Source organism: Leiobunum rupestre, chromosome 2 (assembly GCF_980474605.1).
Source record: "Leiobunum rupestre chromosome 2, qqLeiRupe1.1.hap1, whole genome shotgun sequence".
NCBI classification, from domain to species: domain Eukaryota; kingdom Metazoa; phylum Arthropoda; class Arachnida; order Opiliones; family Sclerosomatidae; genus Leiobunum; species Leiobunum rupestre.
Genome location: NC_143385.1, coordinates 5,439,895 through 5,448,334, shown reverse-complemented (window position 1 = coordinate 5,448,334; position 8,440 = coordinate 5,439,895).

Genomic DNA, 8,440 nt, shown 5'->3' with positions numbered 1-8,440 from the left:
TCCTGATGAAGTACAAATGAAAAAAATTGCGAAAGATCACCTTTAAAATTTGTAAATACTTAAATAAAGGACGTTTTACGTTTATTTGAGTTCATAAAAAAGTGACGGAGAAGAGGAATTTAAATCTAGTTGTAAAAAAGTATTTAGACACTACAATAAACCTGGGGGACATTTTCCAAACGTCGGTCTTTCTTTAAGACAGAATGGTTGATTTTCAAGTTTAAAATATCGTGCTTCTTCGAAAAAATATTACTTTGCGTCCAAATGATACCAGCACTGGTGAATTTCACTTACTCTGAGTACGGGGATATGCATTTGATGTACGGACAGGCCCATGGCAATTATAGTTAAGAAGAGGGGCTGTTATACCAGGAGCAATTTCCCGATAGACGATTACCAGATAGACGTTTACGAGAGCATGGTTATAGTCAACCAGAACAAGTAATTACACCTTGTTTTTTAAACTAGCATTTTTCTAGTGATCGCTTTCTTATCTTTGTCGATAAAAAACCAAATGCTTAGTAAAAGGAAACAATTCGGTCCAAGGAATAATAGAAACTGCACATTCACGGGTTTTTAGACGTTTTGGTGGCCGATTTTTGACTGCCAATTACTCGGATACGATTCATTTTAGGAAAACGTTTCTTCGGACCTTTTTCACTCCTTGTTACCCAATGAACACTCCTGTAAATTTGTGCCAAACTTCTCTGAAACACCCTCTATAATAAGTACCTTATTCCAATTTGTTTTCCCTTGTCAATGTTTGCTTTACAGTCGGTTAGTTTATTGTGTTTGAGCGAGGGTGCTCAAAACTATGTCCTTGAGCATTGTAATAGTTTTTACTTATAGCTATTAATTTGAAAACAGTGTTGTAGGTTATACGATATGACTTGGCTGGGACCATGGCTGGTTTCTGACCATCCGTAAAGTGTGCGGGCTAAACCCTAAATCGATGATACCGTAATTTGGCATTCACAAATAGAACGCGGGGGTGATTAATAAGGGCTGCTCCGTTTTTCCGGAATTTTCTAAAAGTCTTTGATGGTTAAGAACGGACTATTCAACCAAAGTGGCTTTGGGAAGTCCTCAACTTCTTTTCTTGCTCTGAAACTCGGCTGACATGGTTCACTTTCTCTATCCAATTAACGAAAAGTTGAACGAAAAGATCATCCGTCTGCCGCCTCGATGTAGAGGAATAGACCCCGAGAGTGTGCAAGGCCGGCTGTGAGCCTACATCCACGACTTAACAAAGACAGAACCACCTTGTTCGTGGACATTTCTTCAATCACCAACTTGCCCCGCGCTTTTGATCGCCACTGATAGTTTTCTATTATTTGGAGTCTAACCAGCCAATCATTCGCTTACCAATGTTTTCATCATCCTTTGATTAATCATTTAGATATTTCGGGAATACTGTAATTGAAATTCTCTCGTGTTGATTATACTGTTCGCCTAAAAGCAGAGTTTTGTTGATTATCCGTATATAAAACTAGTTAGTTAGTTTACTTAATCTGTAGTTTCCTATTACTACTACTAATTTTAACTTTTTTCATTAATGCTGACGCTTTTTGAAGGTATCAATGTAATATCCCTAGAATTAACTGGTCTTGAAACATTAATCCTCTATTTAAATTAACATTTCATTAAAAAAGTGTCCCAATCTGTGATTATTTCTGGGATAATAAGAAGAAAAATTTACTAATTTATTATATAATGATGATTTTGTGTACTTAAACGATGATATATTTTAAAATTTCTCAAAACATTTCAAATGAAAGAGAACCTTTTAAAAAAAGTGACCTGAAAATTCTTCATAATATACTTTTTGAGAAAAATGGCCTTCTCGAACAAAATGACACTTCCTGTATACGCCAAATCTAATCAGAATAACCTGAATTCAACTTTAAGCCCCCTCTCTTTCGTCTCCCTTAAGCGGATATCAGCCTCGTGCAAGGGCGACTCGAGGCGAAATAGTTCCCTTTCTTGTTGATAGATGTCAGTCCCGTCATTCATTCTCTCTAGTATCGATCGATAGCGCTTCAAAATAAATTGAAATGTAAGTCACATTATTATATTTTAAAACCAAAGGAAGTATAAAATTTATCATCGTAACCCATAAATATATTTTAAACTAAAAGCCAAATATGAATCGTTAAATATAGAGAGGACTGTGTAAGAACCGAGGGGTCCGTCACTTCGAGGAATCTCGTACGGACCTTGATTCCGTGATTCCGAATCTCAAGAATCTAATCAGGAATCTCTAGAATATTCGAATCTTCGGAATCTTGGAATCCTACTCGAATCACGGAATCTCGTGTGAATCACGGAATCTCGTGCGAATCACGGAATCAAAGATTAATCATGGAACTGTCGGCTCTATCATTGCCACCTGTATTATGAAAAGGCCCCTGTTATTAGAGATGGCCATAAATCTATCTTATTTGTGACACTTTTAGCATTTAAGGTTATTTTATTGATAATTGGTACGTAGTTTTTGTCTAGGGAATTGATTAATTAAGTGTCAACATTAGATATAAAATATAGAGGTCGAAAGTAATGACTTAAGAAATCAAAATAAGTTTAATAGATCAATTAAACAGTTAATTAGTTTACCACATAATACATTGTAATTAAAAAACATAGTACTAATACGTACGAGGGGGAGTTTGGTTTTGCTCTGGTCTACCCAATAGTTTCATATATGATTAAGGTTATGCATATCTTACGAGTTGAGTGGATGCTCTTGAAGAACTTGCACTATGGACGAAAACGGTTCACTACTCGGTGCCCGAAAGGTAGATTGCTTGAGGGCAAAACTTTACGGCGAGCGGCCATCGGTGCAGCTCCAGCGGCTTAACGAAACCGGCGAGGTGGGCGAAGTCCAGCAGGCTCAAGGCGGGAGCATCTTGAAGAGGCTTCTACTAGCGATGCCAAGAATGTTGAAGGTTCAATAGAAGAACAACAACAAGAGAGGGGAGAGACACGTGTGTCCGGCCTTTTTATGCACTAGGTGGGCACTACGAGCTATGGGGCCTCAAACAGTTCGTCCACGGAGAAGGCGCAACGCAGCGCGAAGCTTCTAGATGGGGAAGACTGGTGCGAACTGGTTCCAAGGCGAGCGCGTTGCTGATGACGTGTTGGGGAAGACCAGAGGCGGGAAATGACCAGAGCATGAATTAATTTACTAAGGGGGGCATTCTTAAAGTAATAAAAGTATATTTGTAAATTATTGTTACATATTCTTTAAAAAAAAACCGACTTGAGTGGAGCGCGGTGCCATCTATTAATGAAAAATGAAGTTAAATTTTAACGTCCACTTTGGATTTTATGATGTGTTCCGCGCGGACCGCGTTTCTCTCCCACCCCCGACGAAAGTCGCCAGGGGTGGCGTTGCGATTCTGGTTGCTAGGTCTCTTCCAACGGTACAGCTTCCTTCAACAGGATGAGTCGGGATGGAAGTGCTGGCTCTTAAGATCCGCTTTACCACTGGCTGGATTACGCTTTTTAACATCCATGACTCGGGTGGTGTAGCCTCCAGACAATTTTTCGACGATCTTCTCCAAGGAGTTGACACACCAGCTATTATCCTAGGCGCTTCCAGTGCCCACAACACACTCTGGGGTAGTAGTCATACGGATCAGCAAGGCCACTTCATCCAGAGTTGGCTAGAAGCCCAGGACCGTCTGGTCCTCCTCAACACTGGAGACGCCACCCGCCACACAACTCGGGGGCCAGAGGCTGCCCTAGATCTGACTTTCGTAAGCTCCACATTGGCTCACTCCCTCCCCTGGACAGTCTTTAACCGCGGAACAAATGATCATCTCCCTATTTTTATAGGCGACCCAGCACACACTGCAAGTTCTACGGCAAGTGGTATGCATTGGCACTATCCAGCTGTGGACTGGAAACGTTTTAGAATCCTTTTGTATGACACACTGGGGGACGGTCCGTTATCTGGATACTCTGCAGAAAATCTTCTTCGCCAGACAGCCCTGGCTGCGATTCCTATAAAAAAGGGTGGGGGAGGCCCGTCTCCTCGTCAGCCTCCATGGTGGGATGAACGCTGTTCTAACTAGGCCAAGGAAGTCCGTCAGACCCGTCGCAGAGCCCAGCGGTCGGGCATCCTGTTGGACCAGGTTGCTTACATAAGGGAGAAGGCTGTCTATAAACGACTGATTGGTGACACGAAGCGTGCTAGTTGTAATGCCTATTGCTACAGGCTATATGCACACACGCATCATGCCGTCGAGGTGGAAGCAAGCCATCCTCCATCCGATCTTAAAGCCGGGCAAGTCCCCCACTTCTGCTGATTCATACAGAGATATCTCTCTCCTCCTGAACCTGGGAAAACGTAATGAGAAAGAGAAACTGGTACTAGGCCATCTGGTTTGGTTCCAGGAGAAAAATCATTTTCTCCCCAAGACCGATCGGGTTTCCGGAAGGGTCGGCGGGCGACGGATAATGCTTTCCGGTTGACTACGGCGGCAAAGTGCGCCCTAGCAACCAACCAATTTTGTCTAGCGGTGTTCCTGGATCTATAAGACGCCTTCGGCGGTGTTCATCACCAAGCGCTTCTCTATTAGCTCCAACGTTGCGGCATCGAGGGCAACCTTCTCAGCTGGGTGGAAAGCTTCTTAACAGATCGTACCTCCCAAGTGCGAGTCCACGGAAAAATATCGGCACCTTTTACGGTTAAGCAGGGCGTCCATCAGGGCAGCTCGGTAAGTCCCCTCCAGGCCTCCTCTTCAGAATCATGCTGAATGGGATTTCCTTGCTATGTCCCAGGGCGGTCGACCAAGGTGAACACACAGATGATATCGCCGCCTGGATATACGGTCTTCCTATGGCGTAAGATGGGGCCTAAACTTCCAGCCGCTGAAATGCAAATACATGGTTCTATCCAAGATCAAACAGATTCCAGACGTTCTTCAACTTCAGCTTGGACGCAATATCCTGTCGAGGGTGACGTCATACAGATATCTAGGGGTTACTACAGACGACAGTCTCTCATGGGCTGGGGGCCTATTCTGTAAATATTCGAAATCCAATTTTCAATCGAAAACTACATTTCGAACTTCAAGATCTCGACGAATGGTATTCGGTAAAGATTTCAAATAAGCATAAATCAATGCAAATTGTCGAAGTCGATCTCGACATGGTATTGGGTATCGAGATCGAATTCCCATTCGAATTTTTACAGAATCGCCCCCCAGATCTCGACTTCTCCGGAGCGTCTCAATCTTATGAGGGTGATTTCGGCGACTGGCTGGGGGAACGACAGGAGCAATCCTTAGACTGCTTTATTACCCATCTCATTCGCTCCAGGATGGATTATTCCAGCTCTCTCTATGCGTCGGCCACCTCCACTGTTCTTGCTAAGCTCAACAAGGTTCAAAATGCAGCTCTCAGAGTCATCCTTGGGGTCCCGCCCTCAACGGCCATTAGTCTCATAGAGGCGGAAGCAGCGCTTCCACAATTGCGCTTCAGACACGATTTGTTGAACCTCCTCAACCTCAACCCGTGTGGCGCGGCTGACACTCCTGCTTACTACACCTGGCCCTTAACGGGTCAGAGTGTGCAATAACTGGTGTCTTTACCGGGGAGTCGCGGTCCGGCTCTTGTAACCCATAAGGGTGGTGGCGCACTGGGAAATGTTAGCTCTGGTCAAATGGTCATATCTCCACCTCCGACTTCGGGGGGCTGGAAACTGAGTTTCGGCTCAGGCTAACGGAGAGGGTCCGTGCAAACTGGACGCCTCGGCGGATTGGGAAGTCTACTGTGGGGCGGCAGGCCTCCGTATGAGGGCACGGCGGTCCTGTTTCCCGGCCTTTTGGAGTCACACCGGGATATCCGGTGCCAGCTGTGCCAGGTTACTAGGACTGCTGTGTGCTCGTCTTTCCCCTTTAGGAGCCCCCTCCAAAGGGTTTGACTCTTTACCTACGTAGGCGGGGTGTCGGCTGGAGTTTCTACAACATCCACTCTTAATCCCACTGCTGTGAGCGAAGTGGGAAATGTCCCACCCATTGTTGCACCTTCTGCTGGGTTGAGTGGCTTGCGTCAAAGGTGCGACCATCAGTAGTAGTGTACTACTACCCATGCTAGGTTTGTCATCTGTCCGGGCTAGGTGGACGCTGGTACACCGGGCTATAAATTCTGACACACTGCTTACTACAACTCCTTTTTGAGAAAAGGATTGTCTCCTCTCGAGACTTTGGAACATAGCTTCCCGTTGGGACGTGTACCATTCCTCCTCAGGGCTTGGCGTTTGGCACAGGCCCACAACCTGAGCTGGCTCTTCAACAGGGCCGGATTAAAACCTTGTGGGGCCCTAGGCCCAAGCTAATTCTGGTGCCCCCTTTCAGTGGCGAGCGATACAACTTCAATGTAGACTTTGTGTGACGTTAATAAATGATTGCTTTACATGGTATCGAAAAATGTGCTCACATTTACCAAAATTACTCGAAGAAAAAAAAATTGTGAAAAGTAAATGATAAAATTTTTGTACTTTTATTTTTTTCGAAACCTCCTGGTGCCCCTTGTAGGCCCCCCATGATAACGTCGTCAGAGAACCGTTGTTGAGTATTATAATTAAACAATTTATACTTTATTTAGTGGACTTTAACCTAAATTATATATCCCATGTTAAAATATTGTTTATAATTGCTGTAATTTATGTTATTCACCAATTTACAAACGATCCAATCAGGCCCGTCTTAAGACCATTTGTGGCCCTTGGCTAAATTATTTCTTAAGACCTTTGCGATCCCCAACGGTCAGCCTTTGTATGCACGTTGTCTAAATTCAACTATCCACTAACCAACCAAAACTTTTAATTTAAAAGTATAACATAGGCCTACTGGAAATAAGATTTAAGGCCCGAAAACGGTTATTTAGTGATTTGAAACGGTTTTAAGCGATTTATCCAGAGATAATTTATAATATTATAAATTATCTCTGATTTAACTAGGTTTACACTTATGGCCGAAAACGATTTGAAGAGCTTTGAAACCTTTTTAGACGTATCGCGTATGTGTGAACGTGACTATGGGTGAATCGTATTCGTATTACCGAGCGTATTAGCCTCGGTATTAGCTCGTCGTATTCTCGGGCGTATTACAATCGATTATCATTTGGTTGGCTCGAATTTTTTTTTTCGATTGTAACGTGTGGGACAGTTCAGTCCTCACGTCTTTGATTAACCAGGGCGAGATATGTGTAACGGCCACGCCAACGGGGGATACGTGGAAAAAAGGGTGGGGACACCAGTGGCGGAAGTATGCCGACCACCCGTTGGGGGATTGGTGGTCGGCCTCACACGGCCATCCACAAACTCTGCCTCCCGGAAGCTTGGGATTACAGGAGTGAGCCACTATACTCCCGGCGTTGGCTCGAATTTGGAACTTTGAAAGGTGAGGTTTGAATCTCAAGCAGACGGAAAATAAAGTGAGCCATTTTTCAGGGTGGGAAATAAGGAAATTTTTAAAGTGAACCAGTGAGTGGCAGTGACCATCGACTTAGCCTTCGACCCCGTGCCCTGAAATACCTGAGCTAATCCATAATATGTATCCGTAAACCAAGTTGAATTAAAGGCCACACCGGCCTTCGAATTGTTACAATTTCCGGTGCGAAATTATGACGTAGGGAATGAAATGTCACCTGCTACTCGATTTTCGGACTTAATTTTTCAAACACCAGTGGGACCCTTTTATTAAGTGGGCTAGTGAACCACTGACCCCTCAACTGACCACCTTTTTTTAAACTGACCTAGACAATTTTTAACTGGTCATTTGCCTAGTCACACCGCCTTTTCTATAATATTCGAACAGCTAGATTGGTTTTTTTGCGAATAGAGGAATCAAGTAACCTTGTACAAGTGTGTAGCCGAACAAGAATCACGGAATCGAACAAGAATCACGGAATCAAATAAGAATCAAAGAAAAGAGTGGAATCACGGAATATTAAGGAATCATGGTGGAATCACGGAATCTGGGTGGAATCACGGAATCTGGCTAGAATCTAGAATCTTAGCAGAATCAAGAATCTTGATTCCAGATTCCTTGATTCGGAATCTCGTACACGATTCCTCGCAGTGACGGACCCCTCGGTAAGAACGCTCGTTCCCTCCCTGACCAGGAACGAGGATGGAGCTGCGTTATATAAGCCAAAATCTGCCAGAACTTAGAATAAATGAAGTTAAAAGTAATTATATATTCAATTTAACTATTAACGTGTTGCTGTAGTAATTAGGTTGAAGATATTTTAAATACTATTTTTACATTATTGAATTAAAAGATCCCTATTTTTAAAAAGGAAATTTCAATGTCACAATCTGAAATAATTTAGTCTAGTTATATCCGTATTTAGTGTATCATCGTGTATTCTGAGGTACCTTGTTTATGGGTCTTTTTTAAAATATTGATAGTAGATATATATAATTTTA